The 13,019-nt window shown below is 38.3% G+C and overlaps 1 long non-coding RNA gene across 1 annotated transcript in view; it reads right to left on the minus strand.

Moving 5' to 3' along the window:
- Positions 1-3,949: 3,949 nt before the first annotated feature.
- The window catches only part of LOC106881760 (uncharacterized), a 15,331-nt gene continuing 6,261 nt past the window's right edge, over positions 3,950-13,019 (minus strand). Inside the window, exons 2-3 of the long non-coding RNA XR_001410895.3 lie at positions 6,175-6,348; positions 3,950-5,219 (exon numbers count right to left, since the gene is read on the minus strand). This is a non-coding gene — a long non-coding RNA (uncharacterized LOC106881760). The remainder of the gene's footprint in view (positions 5,220-6,174; positions 6,349-13,019) is intronic.

Below are 13,019 nucleotides of genomic sequence, written 5' to 3' on the forward strand. Positions count from 1 at the left end.
ACAACGGCTAGGGCATCATTGCAACTGTTCTTTTGAGGTTGTATGAAAGCTTCCTTCATTTTTCACAGTACGGAAATATGTTCGCCTTCTTCTTGCTCAGGCAAGAAATCACTGTAGCTCGAAACACACTTTCTCTCATATTTTTTTTAATCAGTTTATAACTAAGCATTTTTTGCAACACTTCACAATAGAAAACTCAAAGTATTACTGTTTTCAACTAGTTCAGTATTTTCCATTTGTAATACTTTATCTGTTTTCCGTTTTTATGTTTCTTTCCTGTTCGATTTTTTTTTTATCTGTTAATATATTGATATTTGTTTCTGTCTAAAGAGCGTATCTGTTTATAATTGAATCACCACCTGTCAAGTGAATATCTCTTCCGCCCTTCCTATAAGATAAAGCCATGCTGAAATATGAGTAAGCGAAATGTTTATAAAATATTAAACGTAAAATGTGCGAAGACAAACCGGTTTCCACCCGAAGATATGCAAAGTGAAACGCTTCGTTTCCACCCCGAATGACAAATTCGAGAGAAGCAATAGGATTTGGGGCAGGGATTTGGGGGCGCCCGATTACACATTGGGAAAATGCAGAATTGATCAAAACAGTTAAGACGAAATTGGGCAATACAGATAACCAAAAGCAATGTAACAAGAGGCAATACCCGGGAAGAGGAGATGACTTCTATCGGGAAAATTATCCAAAAGATTTTTTTTTCTTTTCATTAAATGCAAGTGTAATACATTTATTTCTTCTACAGAGCCAGTTCTAAGATCACCGTTCAACCAAAAGCACAAATATTATAACAACAAACAACAACAACAACAACAAGAATTATTTTTGTGGTGGGGCAGATCAAGGAAAGAATTCGTGCAAAGTCAGCCGAGATAAAACCTTATGTTCAGAAAGCAACTCAGTTTGAGTATATACTTTTAAAATCAATTCGGGCACGGTTTTAGAGTAATAGAAACGTTAGCATCAAATGCTGGAGATGAAAAAGAATTCTTAGTAGGAATTCGAGGGCGGCCGATTATGCATAAGGAAAACATAGAATGGAGCAAAGCGGTTGAAATGAAATAGGTAATGTAGAGAAGCAAAAACCAATCACTAAAAGTAGGAACAATATCCTACAGCAAGTAAAGATAGAATATTGGAAAGGAGTTTTTGTAAAACATGTGAAATCTTTTCACGGCCAAACCAGAAATCCTCTAAATGTATAATAAAAGGAAATGTATCACAATGGATGGATGAGAGAAACTTTGATTATGAAAAAACCAGTGAAAGGAGCTGTAGTACAAAATTATCGCCTGTTTGTGTACTTCAGCTTGGCATGGTTTGATTTCAGAAAAGCCTACATCATGATGCCCCATTCTTGAATTGTAGAATCAGAGCTAAAAATCTCATCAATATTTTCAGTGCTAGTATCATACACTGGAACGAACTTGATGGTGAACAAAAAATCACTGGGAAATGGTAGCGTAAAATTATGTGTTTCACTCCTTCATTAGTTACTGCATAGTTCGATGACTGGGCAACAATCTAGGGAGAAAGGCACCCTTTTTAAATTCTATATTCTTCACAGATGACTTAATAATATTCGCAAAGTTAGATAAAGACGTCGATTTCTTTGTTAAAATAGTAAAGTCGGGTTGCAGTGATTTAGAAATGGAATTGCGACTTTGATCATAAAGAGAAGGAAGAAAGGCTATTTTAGAAATGCTTTCTCTGAAGTATGCATTTTACAACTTATTTTACAATGGATACAAGTATTTAGGCTTACGGAATCTTTTTGCTTATTAGCAATCAAGGCTCAGACAGATTAACATAAATACCGGAAAAATTACAAAATAGGTTAGGGATGAGCAAAAAAACGGGGGGAGAGTGGTACGAATGTCATGCGATAAATACATCAAAACTTTGATAAAAGCGCAGAATAAACATAAAATCATACAATACCCGCAGCACTTAAATCAGATATAACATTATGGTAAAATATGAAAGAGTATTTAGAGTTACTTACCCACACTCGGGTGAGAACCTACTACTTAGATCGAATCATAACAATCTACAACCCCTCACATTCATCACTTATATTCTTCCAAGGGTGAAGGTCACTAAAATCATTAAGGGTGGCTTCCTTGAGTGGAGGCGCAATGGCCCAGTGGTTAGGGCAGCGGACTCGCGGTCATAGGATCGCGGTTTCGATTCCCAGACCGGGTGTTGTGAGTGTTTATTGAGCGAAAACACCTAAAGCTCCACGAGGCTCCGGCAGGGGATGGTGGCGAACCCTGCTGTATTCTTCCACCACAACTTTCTCTCACTCTTACTTCCTGTTTCTGTTGTGCCTGTAATTCAAAGGGTCAGCCTTGTCACACTGTGTCACGCTGAATCTCCCCGAGAACTAGATTAAGGGTACACGTGTCTGTGGAGTGCTCAGCCACATGCGCACGTTAATTTCAGGCTGTTCCGTTGATCGGATCAACTGGAACCCTCGATGTCGTAAGTGACGGAGTGCCAACAACGGCTACCTTGAAATATGACACATTCTTTGGTTAAAAGTATTCTACTCGTTCATAGATTTCTCTATAGTCTTGACTAAAATTTTTTCTTCGCGGTAGTTTCCATTCCTAAATTCATGATCCATTCACATGTTGTCATCCAGCTCAAATAACAACTCTAGAAGTCCTTTATTATTGCTTCTGATAACCACGAACCTGCACGATTTCCTGTGATCATGCATTTCCGCCAGTTTCCTGAACCTTCTTTTTCTGTTTTCAACTATTTCGAGCAGACAGCCCTCGACTGCCTCTACTACCACAAATATAAGAGCTAGACTTTCCATCAGTCTCACCACTATTCCCTCGGTACCCACAACAAAACACAACTCTAGAAAATCCCCGTGGTCTTAAGAAATCAGAACATTCAAGGTCATATTGATTCTTCTCGAATGTGTCCCTCGTTACCTATACACTTAATACTATTGCGCTACAGAGTTAAGAACGAACTAGTGATCAATGACTGATTGATTAGCACCTTTGTGTTATGCTTGTCCATGTACTGAATGACTGTTTCATGTACTATGTCTACCTGACGCTGCGCTTCATCCCGAGGCCAGAAAACCGGACAAACTATTCCATAAGCGTTGTCGATTGAGAAGCTAATCGTCCAGACACCAGCTACAGCTTCCTTTATTTGATGATTCTAGGGTACAAAGAATGTTCCCTTCCCTTCGTGAGGCAGAGTACGGTTAATATTTTTCTAGCCCGCTCTTCAATAAGTCCTTCGCACAAGGTACAGAATCCTTAGCCATACTATCGTGTCACAAATCCTCACAATGAAATTTGACCTTACTCAAAATTTCCTTAATGCCGGAAAATCATTTTTTTTTTCCTGTCTTTATTTCCTCTGGTAGGAATTTTAATGCACTGTATATTTGTTAGTGAAAACTGCATTTATACTTGTGTGTTTTTTAAATATAAATCCTTCTTTTATTTTCTCTTAATAACTTTTGCTTCTCCTTCTCTCTCTCTCTCTCTCTCTCTCTCTCTCTCTCTCTCTCTCTCTCTCTCTCTCTCTCTGTCTGTCTCTCTCTCTCTCTCTCTCTCTCTCTCTCTCTCTCTCTCTTTTAGTTCCTCTTTCTTATCTTGGTGTATTGTTGTCTTCGTCAGAATGGTTAAATTGCCTGACGGCAGAAAATAGATTTTGTTTGGAGAAATTAAAGTCATATTTTTTTTTTCTAAAACGAAGGAACATGCGAGAAATAGGAGACACCATTAGAAATTATTCGTTCGGATTAGCATATAATCCGATATATTTTTTTTTTTAATCACCAGAGCAATACGTGACACAGCTTACCGAAGTAAGAAATAATAATAATAATAATAATAATAATAATAATAATAATAATAATAATAATAATAATAATAATAATAATTTCTTTATTGGCGACAAGGCACAAGGGCCGCAAAAAACACATTTAGGACAATACAAAGTGCGGGGTTACACGTACAAGTGTAAACAAAACAGTAAGAACTAACAAGAAAATTGTTCGCAAAATGTCCCAATAGCAGATAGTACTACCCAGGGACAACCAAAGAATCAAAGAAAACAACATCCATTCATGAATTTTTAAAAAAATTTTTTTTTTTTAATACATATTTTACCTGTGAATTTGCGTGTGTAAGCTGGGAATGCATGCGGTGAGTTTCTCTGCCCTAGGTGTACGGAAAACACTCGGCGAGAAATGGAAGAAAATTTGAAGAAAGAAGCAAAAAAAAAACAACATAATAATAGTAATAATTGCCTCCTTGGCACGGCCAGAATAATCAAGAAAGTATTAGATAGCTGAAAAGAACGGGTAGCATGCTACTATAGGCTGCAGGTAGCAAGCCCGCTACGCATGCAAGACTCCAGTAGCTCCAACAAAACCTGTGATAAAAAGAAATAATAATTTCTGATTTGGCCATTAAATTTGTGTGCAGAGGTATAGTTAATTATTTCTTTATTGCCCACAAGGGGCTAAACAAAGGGATTAAGTCGATTACATCGACCCCAGTGCGTAACTGGTACTTAATTAAGTAACTGGTACTTAATTAAGTCGATTACATCGACCCCGAAAAGATGAAAAGCGAAATCAACCTCGGCGGAATTTGAACTCAGAACGTAACGGCAGATGAAATACCGCTAAGCATTTCGCCTGGCGTGCTATCGTTTCTGCCAGCTCGTATCGATCCTAATACGGAACTGGCACTTTATTTCAACCACTCACGAAAAGTGAAAAGCAAAGTTAATATCGGTGGGGATCTGACCTCAAAATGCGAAGAGAAGGAACAAGGTATTTTACCGATGGCAACATGTATTAGAATGGCAATTTATTATTTTTACAATCCTACTGGTTTCAGAATAATATTTCAAATAATATTTGAAATAATATTTGAACTGGATAAATTTTTTTTTTTTTTTTTTTTTTTTTGTACATTTAGAAATTTTCAAATTTACAAAACTGAAATGTTTTTATGAAACATAAATGAAATTGAAAAACAAAAACAGAATTTAATTTCGAACTAACTGCACGTCAACGTCCTTGTGTATGCAGGTTTCTTCTTTTTCTTTCATAGAATTCGAGCTGTGTCTGCGGTTTGAGAACTTCCTCCTCTTCCAGTCATAGAAGCCCTACAATGGCTCTTTTTGGCATTGCCTTTCCTCGTCTAACTATTGCACTGAAATAAAATAAAGAATAAAATAAGAAAACTAATAAAATAAGTTGATGTCTTTAGTCATGAATTAGTTTCTTAAATTTGAAATATAATTATATGATAAAAACGGTGCAGCAATATTTCTCCCATGAAACTGACTTGATTGATTCTGTGTTTTATAATCGGTAATCCAACTACAATCTCAAATCTCTACTACAGGATGTTTTTGTTGGCACTCCGTCGCTTACGACGTCGAGGGTTCCAGTTAATCCGATCAACGGAACAGCCTGCTCATGAAATTAACGTGCAAGTGGCTGAGCACTCCACAGACACGTGTACCTTTAACATAGTTCTCGGGGATATTCAGCGTGACACAGAGTGATAAGGCTGACCCTTTGAATTACAAGCACAACAGAAACAGGAAGTAAGAGTGAGAGAAAGTTGTGGTGAAAGAGTACAGCAGGGTTCGCCACCATCCCCTGCCGGAGCCTCGTGGAGCTTTAGGTGTTTTCGCTTAATAAACACTCACAACGCCCGGTCTGGGAATCGAAACCGCGATCCTATGACCGCGAGTCCGCTACCCTAACCACTGGGCCATTGCGCCTCCACACTGCAGGATGTATAGCATGTTGATTGCAGCTGTTGAAGTTAAGAATAAGTTATTGTTTAATTCTAGGTTATGTTCCGGCCGTAGCCATCCCGTATTTTATTCAGACGTGTTGTGTCTAGGACTATTTTTCTCAGTATGTCCGTCCTTTTTTAAGACGAGAGTGGACGAGACTTGGATGCTGTATCTAGCAGAATGTGATTACGTTTATGGCTTGTGTTGCAATAGGTTTTGTACTTAGAAGTAATCGGTGGCAGATCAAGACTTGAACGTTTCTTCTGTATTAAAAAAGGAACTCACCAGTTAATTCCATCAGCAACAAACATTGTAAATTTCACAAATTTAAAACTGATAATAATAAAGGGCACGTACACTTCCTGAATATCCTGGTGATTATGGTTTTTATAGTGTATCCCGATTTTGCAAATCTATGATCAGATTTGCTCCCACAGAGACCATTCTGTGTTGTATTTTTCACCGTTTTTACTTCAAGACAGCGGGACATAATTTGAGAGTTTCAACTGCTATTAATAATAGGTGGAACATCTGGATAGGAGCAGAAATTCTTAATCAATGCAACACAAAATTAATACAATTATATTTAAAATGTGTGAAAAATACGCTAAAAGACACACCTAGTTCTCAAGATTCTTATAGTTAACGGTGCTTCGTTCATTGAATAATAAAGTGCTTAATTTTCTATGCTTTAAATTATTTATTGCTAACTACATATAAAAAGCTTTTACAATTTTTTTTCCACTTAAAGCATAAAGAGCACCAAGATATTTATATTTACTCTAAAGGGTGACACGAGTAAAATAAGCTGGGGAACCTCCGACAAAAGTTGCTCCATGCTTTGTTACGCAAAAAGAGCAACTTCTATGCTAATGTTGGTCAGCAGGTGAGAGCTTTTGTGGTTTGAATAGTTCAATAGTTCTGCAGGAAAGAGGTCGGCAACGAAAAGTTTCTTAAAAAGGTCACTAATCGTCCAAACTCCCAAATCCTTGAAACAAAAATTGCATGCCATTATTCAGTTTTATTTCAAGATTTCTTGCCAATAGAGAAAGAACCGGTTTCTAACCTAAATCCTTCTCCTTCATTAGAATTTCAACATCAGCAGAGTAGTCAAGGCCAGAACGTCTTTGATTACTGGTTTGCTCGATAAGCGTTGACTTGGGTTAAATAACGTCAACAACAGCACCTAAACCAAACTGCTTGTATAATACATAGCTTAGAAGCAGCGCTGCGGATGTGCCAACACACATGAGCTTGAGACATGGCCGCCCTCACGCACTTCTCATGAGGAATTCCGGAAGGAGCTTCGTGACACCACTGTAGAGACGCTTCCAGAAAAATAATGAATTTCAGTAACCGTTGGAAGACCGTGACTCGATCAATTCCTTGCGATATCTGAAGAAGGAATTTTTATATTCCGAAATATTATTATATCAGACAATGGACAATTAAATTATAACAGTTATTATAGTCAAAATAAATAAAAAATAAATGCGCCCTTTTAAAGCCTAGCCAGTCTCATGGGCCCGGTTTCTCGGTTTCAGTTGGCGTGTGTATTCCCCCGCTGGACGGGACACCAGTCCATCGCAACGTTACTCATTTTTGCCAGCTGAGTGGACTGGAGCAACGTGAAATGAAGTGCTATGCTCAAGAACACAACGCGTCGCCCGGTTCAGGAATCGAAACCACAATCTTACGATCATGATGCTGACACCCTAACCACTAAGCCACGCGCCTCCACTATTATAGTCAAGGCACGTTATATTTCACAAACATTATAAGGATCAACATCATCACTATCACCATCAGTATCACCACCAAAACACCTCATAATCACTTCTGTTACTATCAACATCACTACAGCTATCACCCCCAACAATTTTCCCATAATCACCATGGCTACCATGGCCACTTCGACCACCACGACCACCGCATCACCGCCACCAACAACACTACACCTCCACCGCCACCACCAAAATACATGCCAACATTTCTCCTGCCATCAACATCACCAGTATTATCATCACCACTGCCACCACCGACACGGCCGCTACCGATATCATCAACTCATTAGTCCTATCCTGACCGTCAGCAGAAAGTGACCAACATTAACAAGACAAACAAGAACAAACCTCACAACACCATCACCGCCGCCGCCGCCGCCACCACCTCCGCTACTATCACCTTATAATTTCTATTGTTATCAACATCATTAATATTATCATTATAATCACAACCGCTAATACTAGAATACTGGTCACCGACATTACCGAATTACTATCACTGCCATCATCATCAACAATAGCAATCAATTTATCACGAAGCAGCGCAGTGAGAAAGTATTTACATGGTGGCTTGATCTGGAAGAAATAACAGCCAAATCTCCTTCAAATCGCAGCCTAGCATCTCAAAATAAAGAAACGGAGCGATGTAATAGATAATGTAATCCTGCATAGAACATACCTGAAAAAATACGAAACGGTCATTGCTTGAACGCTTTTGATCACAGTTCTAGCCAATCAAACCACTACTCGGTGTTAAACAACGACAATGATCTACGAAGCGACTATTCTCGCCTTTCAAAGTCCCTTTTGTTGGTCACTGTGTCCCTTCGTTGACCTCAATCCACCCTTACGCGGTCGTCAATCAGGTCAGATAACACACGTTCTGTTGATCATTAAACCTCAACGAAGTTGGTCCCTTTGGTATGCTAGTAATTAATAACAGCCGTTTTTCCCCATTTCACACCCATCAACTTAAAGAACACAAAGATCAGTGTAATCTTAAGTGTATTTAAAGATGGGATGGTCATGACTGGAATGTCGTTAATAATAAGCGTTCTCATCCAGGGCTGATGCGAGACTGAAGGTGATAAAGAAAAGAAAGGAAGAATGGCGGGAGGAGGAGGAGACGAAGACGGCGACAACAACAACAACACTACCCTTACGATCCTTTCCGTCGTTACTCGTCTTTCTAGAAATAGCACCTATACCTCACTCAAACCACACCCTAATGTCTTAAGGAAGGAAAGACAGCCTTTTTTTCTGTTTGGCTGCCACTTTTCAATTTCTTCAATTTTTGTTCCATTTGATTTCATATTTGGTGTATTGGTGTAGTTTTGGGAAGTAACTATTGACATGAAATTCATTTTCGCCATAAATCAATCAATAAAGAGTTAATAGCTTTTAAAATTTGCAAATTTTGGGTAATTTTAGCCAAACGAAAGTCATAGGTGCCTGTTTCCATAGTAACAAGCCAAGCTTTTACCAAGTTGCTTACCACGTGTTCCTTTTGTCGCTTATTACAGGCTTAAAACACATTTGGTATGAGGTGATCATAAGATGTGCTAAAAATAACAGCTAAATAGGCCTTAAATCACGTGTGAACATTTTTTTCCTTTTGGTTTTTACATAATCGTATGAATTCCGTGCGTAGAATATAAATTCGCAAAAATTTTCTGAAAATTCCAAAATTTTGGTTAAAATAGTAGGGTGTGACTGGAGAGAAATTTAGCTGTTATTACCTGCATGTCGAGTAACCACGAAGCTTTTCTTTTGTCTCAGTAATTTATTTTAATACTCTTCTCTTCCTAATTACGTAAAATTTAGTAATATTCGAGTGTTGCCTCATGCGGAATGTACGCAACGAACATGCGCGCATGCGCACAGATACACGCATACATACACACACACACACACACATCACATACAGAATGCATTAATTAATTCATTCATTTAGCGATACACTTTTGTAAAGTGCAAAGCTAAAGGAACGAAATATCAAGGTGCTATCACAAAATATACGAAGAAAAAGATGCACAAAGCACACTAATGAGATAATTCAAGAAATTTATTTTGCCTACAGGCAACGTATTGCCTCAATTTTCACTTCTCATGCGAAGTCTGGCTATAGTTGACGACTATCCATGTGAAGAAATCTCTGAAAATTTTGATGGATAAAAATGTTTGTGTAAGTGGGTGCGCACGCGCGTGCGTGTGTGTTTGTGTGCGTGCGTGAGAGACTACATTGTTTTACGTCATGTACTAACGTACGCACACACATATATATACATTTATATATTACTAATATATATATATATATATATATATATATATATATATATATATATATATACATATATAATACAAATGATATATGAGCATATGCATGTATACATACATATATGTACATACCTACATCTACATGTATATATAGATGCATATCCGGGTACGGACGTTAGAAAAGTGAACGGGGACATAAAGCACAAAAGCGGACTTTTTTTTACAGACAACAGAACGAACACATAGGAAAACAGACGAGCCACTTATGGAACTTTTACTTCATCAGCTGCCTCTATTCTAAACTAGACGTTTCGAAGATGAGGCAGAACGCGCTCTTAGAATAGCTCTTCCTGTTTAGTGGATTAACCTGCTAAACAGAGGGTTCCAAGGTAGCAAACACAAACCAAGACAGGAAAAATTAAACAGTGAAAACAACATTAAAGGCCGTACGGCCAAACGCGATGAGATATTGAACGCTGTGATATGACGAAGCTGAACGGAGAGATCATAAAATCATTGTACCGACTAATCAGCCATTTTGCATTTGCCTCAGTGGTTAGAAATCTAGCATAGATGAATTAAAATCGCACAACATATATCAATGTATTCTTTTTGGGTGGCTTTAATTTTCCAAACATGGAATGGCCTGGGGGCCAGATTCTCCCAGGAATAATACACCAACAGCAAGCACAGTTAGAGTCCCTGCTCTACCTTACCAATGCCTTTTTCATGGAACAAGTCGTGCTGCAACCAACCAGGGTAAATAATATACTGGATCTCTGCTTCACAAACAATATGGACATTATCCATAATGTTAAAGTGACACCGACGCTGATCTCGGATCACAATATAATAGAACTGTCTATACATGGACCAAAAGCTCCAGCAGACATACAGCCTATACGAAGCACCCAAAATCTCTCCAAGCTAAATTTTCACAAAGCAAATTGGAAGTTGATTGAAAGAAACAAGAGTGGCCTAAATGTCTCTCCACACCAGACATTGACATGAAGCACAAACATTTCATGTCGGTAATGCAAGCCATATGTAACAAATCTGTCCCATTGTGCAAGGCCAACATATACAAAAACAGGATCCCCAGAGAAAGGAAGATTCTTATGAGACGACCGACAAAGATTGTGAACTGCCTGAGCAAGCGTCCACTGATTTCAAATCAGTGAATATGTTTCACTAGAATTATTATATGTTTACGAGAGCTTGACAGGCATCTCCAGCTAGTAGGCCATTGTTACTCCAGACTGATGACGAGCAAAGACTCAGAAACATGTCTCTGGATGCAGGCTTAGCTAAGTGGAGGTGCTTGTCTCCCCCTTGTAAACATAAGGACACAGGAAATGTGTCAAGGCCCACAGGAAGCGGTGCTGCTTCCTCGGGCTAAATAGCAGTAGTATTATTTCCTTCATGGGGCTGTCACATTAAGCTGACAGCATACTACTACTTTATATATATATATATAGTACACACATACACACGTGTTCACACTCATTCATACACGCACATACAACGTTGTTGATAACACAAAGACAATTCAGATCTCGTGTGAAGTGAAGCTGCGAGCTGCTAGTATATGTGGGGTAAAATTTTATAGGTAAGTCTTTATAACTAATGTTTTAAAGCTGACAAGTAGAGAACCTCGCTTGTGGTAGTAGAATGATAGATCACTTTTCTTGTTAAAAGATATAACTAGCTGTTGTAATATCTGCAATTTCTCAAGGCGGCGGGCTGGCAGAAACGTTAGCACACCGGGTGAAGGTGCATAGCCGTATTTCGCCTGTCTTTACGTACTGAGTTCAAATTCTGCCGAGATCGACTTTGCTTTTCATCCTTTCGAGTCGATCTGATCAACTGCACCCCACCACCACCACCACCACCACAAAAAAACATTCGGGCCTTGTACCTAGTGTAGAAAAGAATATCTGCAATTTCTTGCGGAGACAGAGACGAAAACTTTGTTGGGTGGTGATGCGATATTGTTTTCAAGTTCATTGTGTAACTATAACTAATTTGTGTGTGTGTGTGTGTGTGTGTGTTTTAAGTGGATGGGTGGGTGAGTCGAGTCGTGTGTTAAAGTGGATGAGTGAGTGGAGTTGTGTGCAATGGTACAAACATATTTGCGGTTTTGTTTTTTTAAGCTCTGATACTAATTTTGGAAAAATAAACTTTCATTAATTATGTTCATGTATTATATCATGCTGGGGAAAAGGTTTCAGTGTTTTCATTTATACAAACGACTTTGCTTTCTCCGTTTACTATTGTTTATTTTGGACTGTGAAATTTAAAAAATGGAATGAAAACGATACAAGATTGCAAAATTCAACACAGTAAGTCAGTTGAGCCCTCATCATTGAACATACATCTCATCATTGCTTCCAAATGTTTCCTAATGGAGACGAAATCTTTGAAAGTGAGGAACATCTCAGCCGACCTTCTGCTATTTTCCACAACAAAATAGGAGTTAATGTTGAAACGGACTCAAAAAGCAAAATAACATAGATTACTAAAGACCTAAGCAATAACTATTTTGTAGTTCTATATTTGTACCACAATTGCTAAATCAAAAGGCTCGATAAATGTGCCGTCGAAAACAAAAAGAAACGAAAATAAAAAGAAACGCTCACAGCTGTAAATTCTTCTCTGCGCGCTAAGTAAATAAAAACGACCAATTTATCGATTATCTTGCGATATTGCATCAAAAACGGATTCTACATAACAAACGGCGGTGTTGGACGCAGTAGCTGGACCGAGATGAAACACGAAAACATTCCCCTAAACCAAAGCTACATCAAAAGAATGTCATGACCATTGTAATCTTCTACAGCTGAGAAGTATTGACGGGAGATCGACGAAATATTCTTAATGGCTGCGACATTTACATCCAGTATCACTCAGCTGGAAAAGACTAAATATTCTCTAAAACAACGCCCGGCCACATGCCTAGCAAAATAACTCTATAGAAATCGAACGAGCTAGACTACGAAACTTTGCTGCATCCAGCTTACTCCACAAGCATCTCGATAACTTTTTGCAAAAGAAGTTTTCGACAGTTAAGCAGAAGCAGCTGAAAATGACTTGCAAGAATTCATCAGTTACAGAACACCTGAACTTAATATTCCTGGAATA

This window comes from Octopus bimaculoides, chromosome 9, assembly GCF_046866305.1.
Source record: "Octopus bimaculoides isolate indiv1 chromosome 9, ASM4686630v1, whole genome shotgun sequence".
Lineage (NCBI taxonomy): Eukaryota > Metazoa > Mollusca > Cephalopoda > Octopoda > Octopodidae > Octopus > Octopus bimaculoides.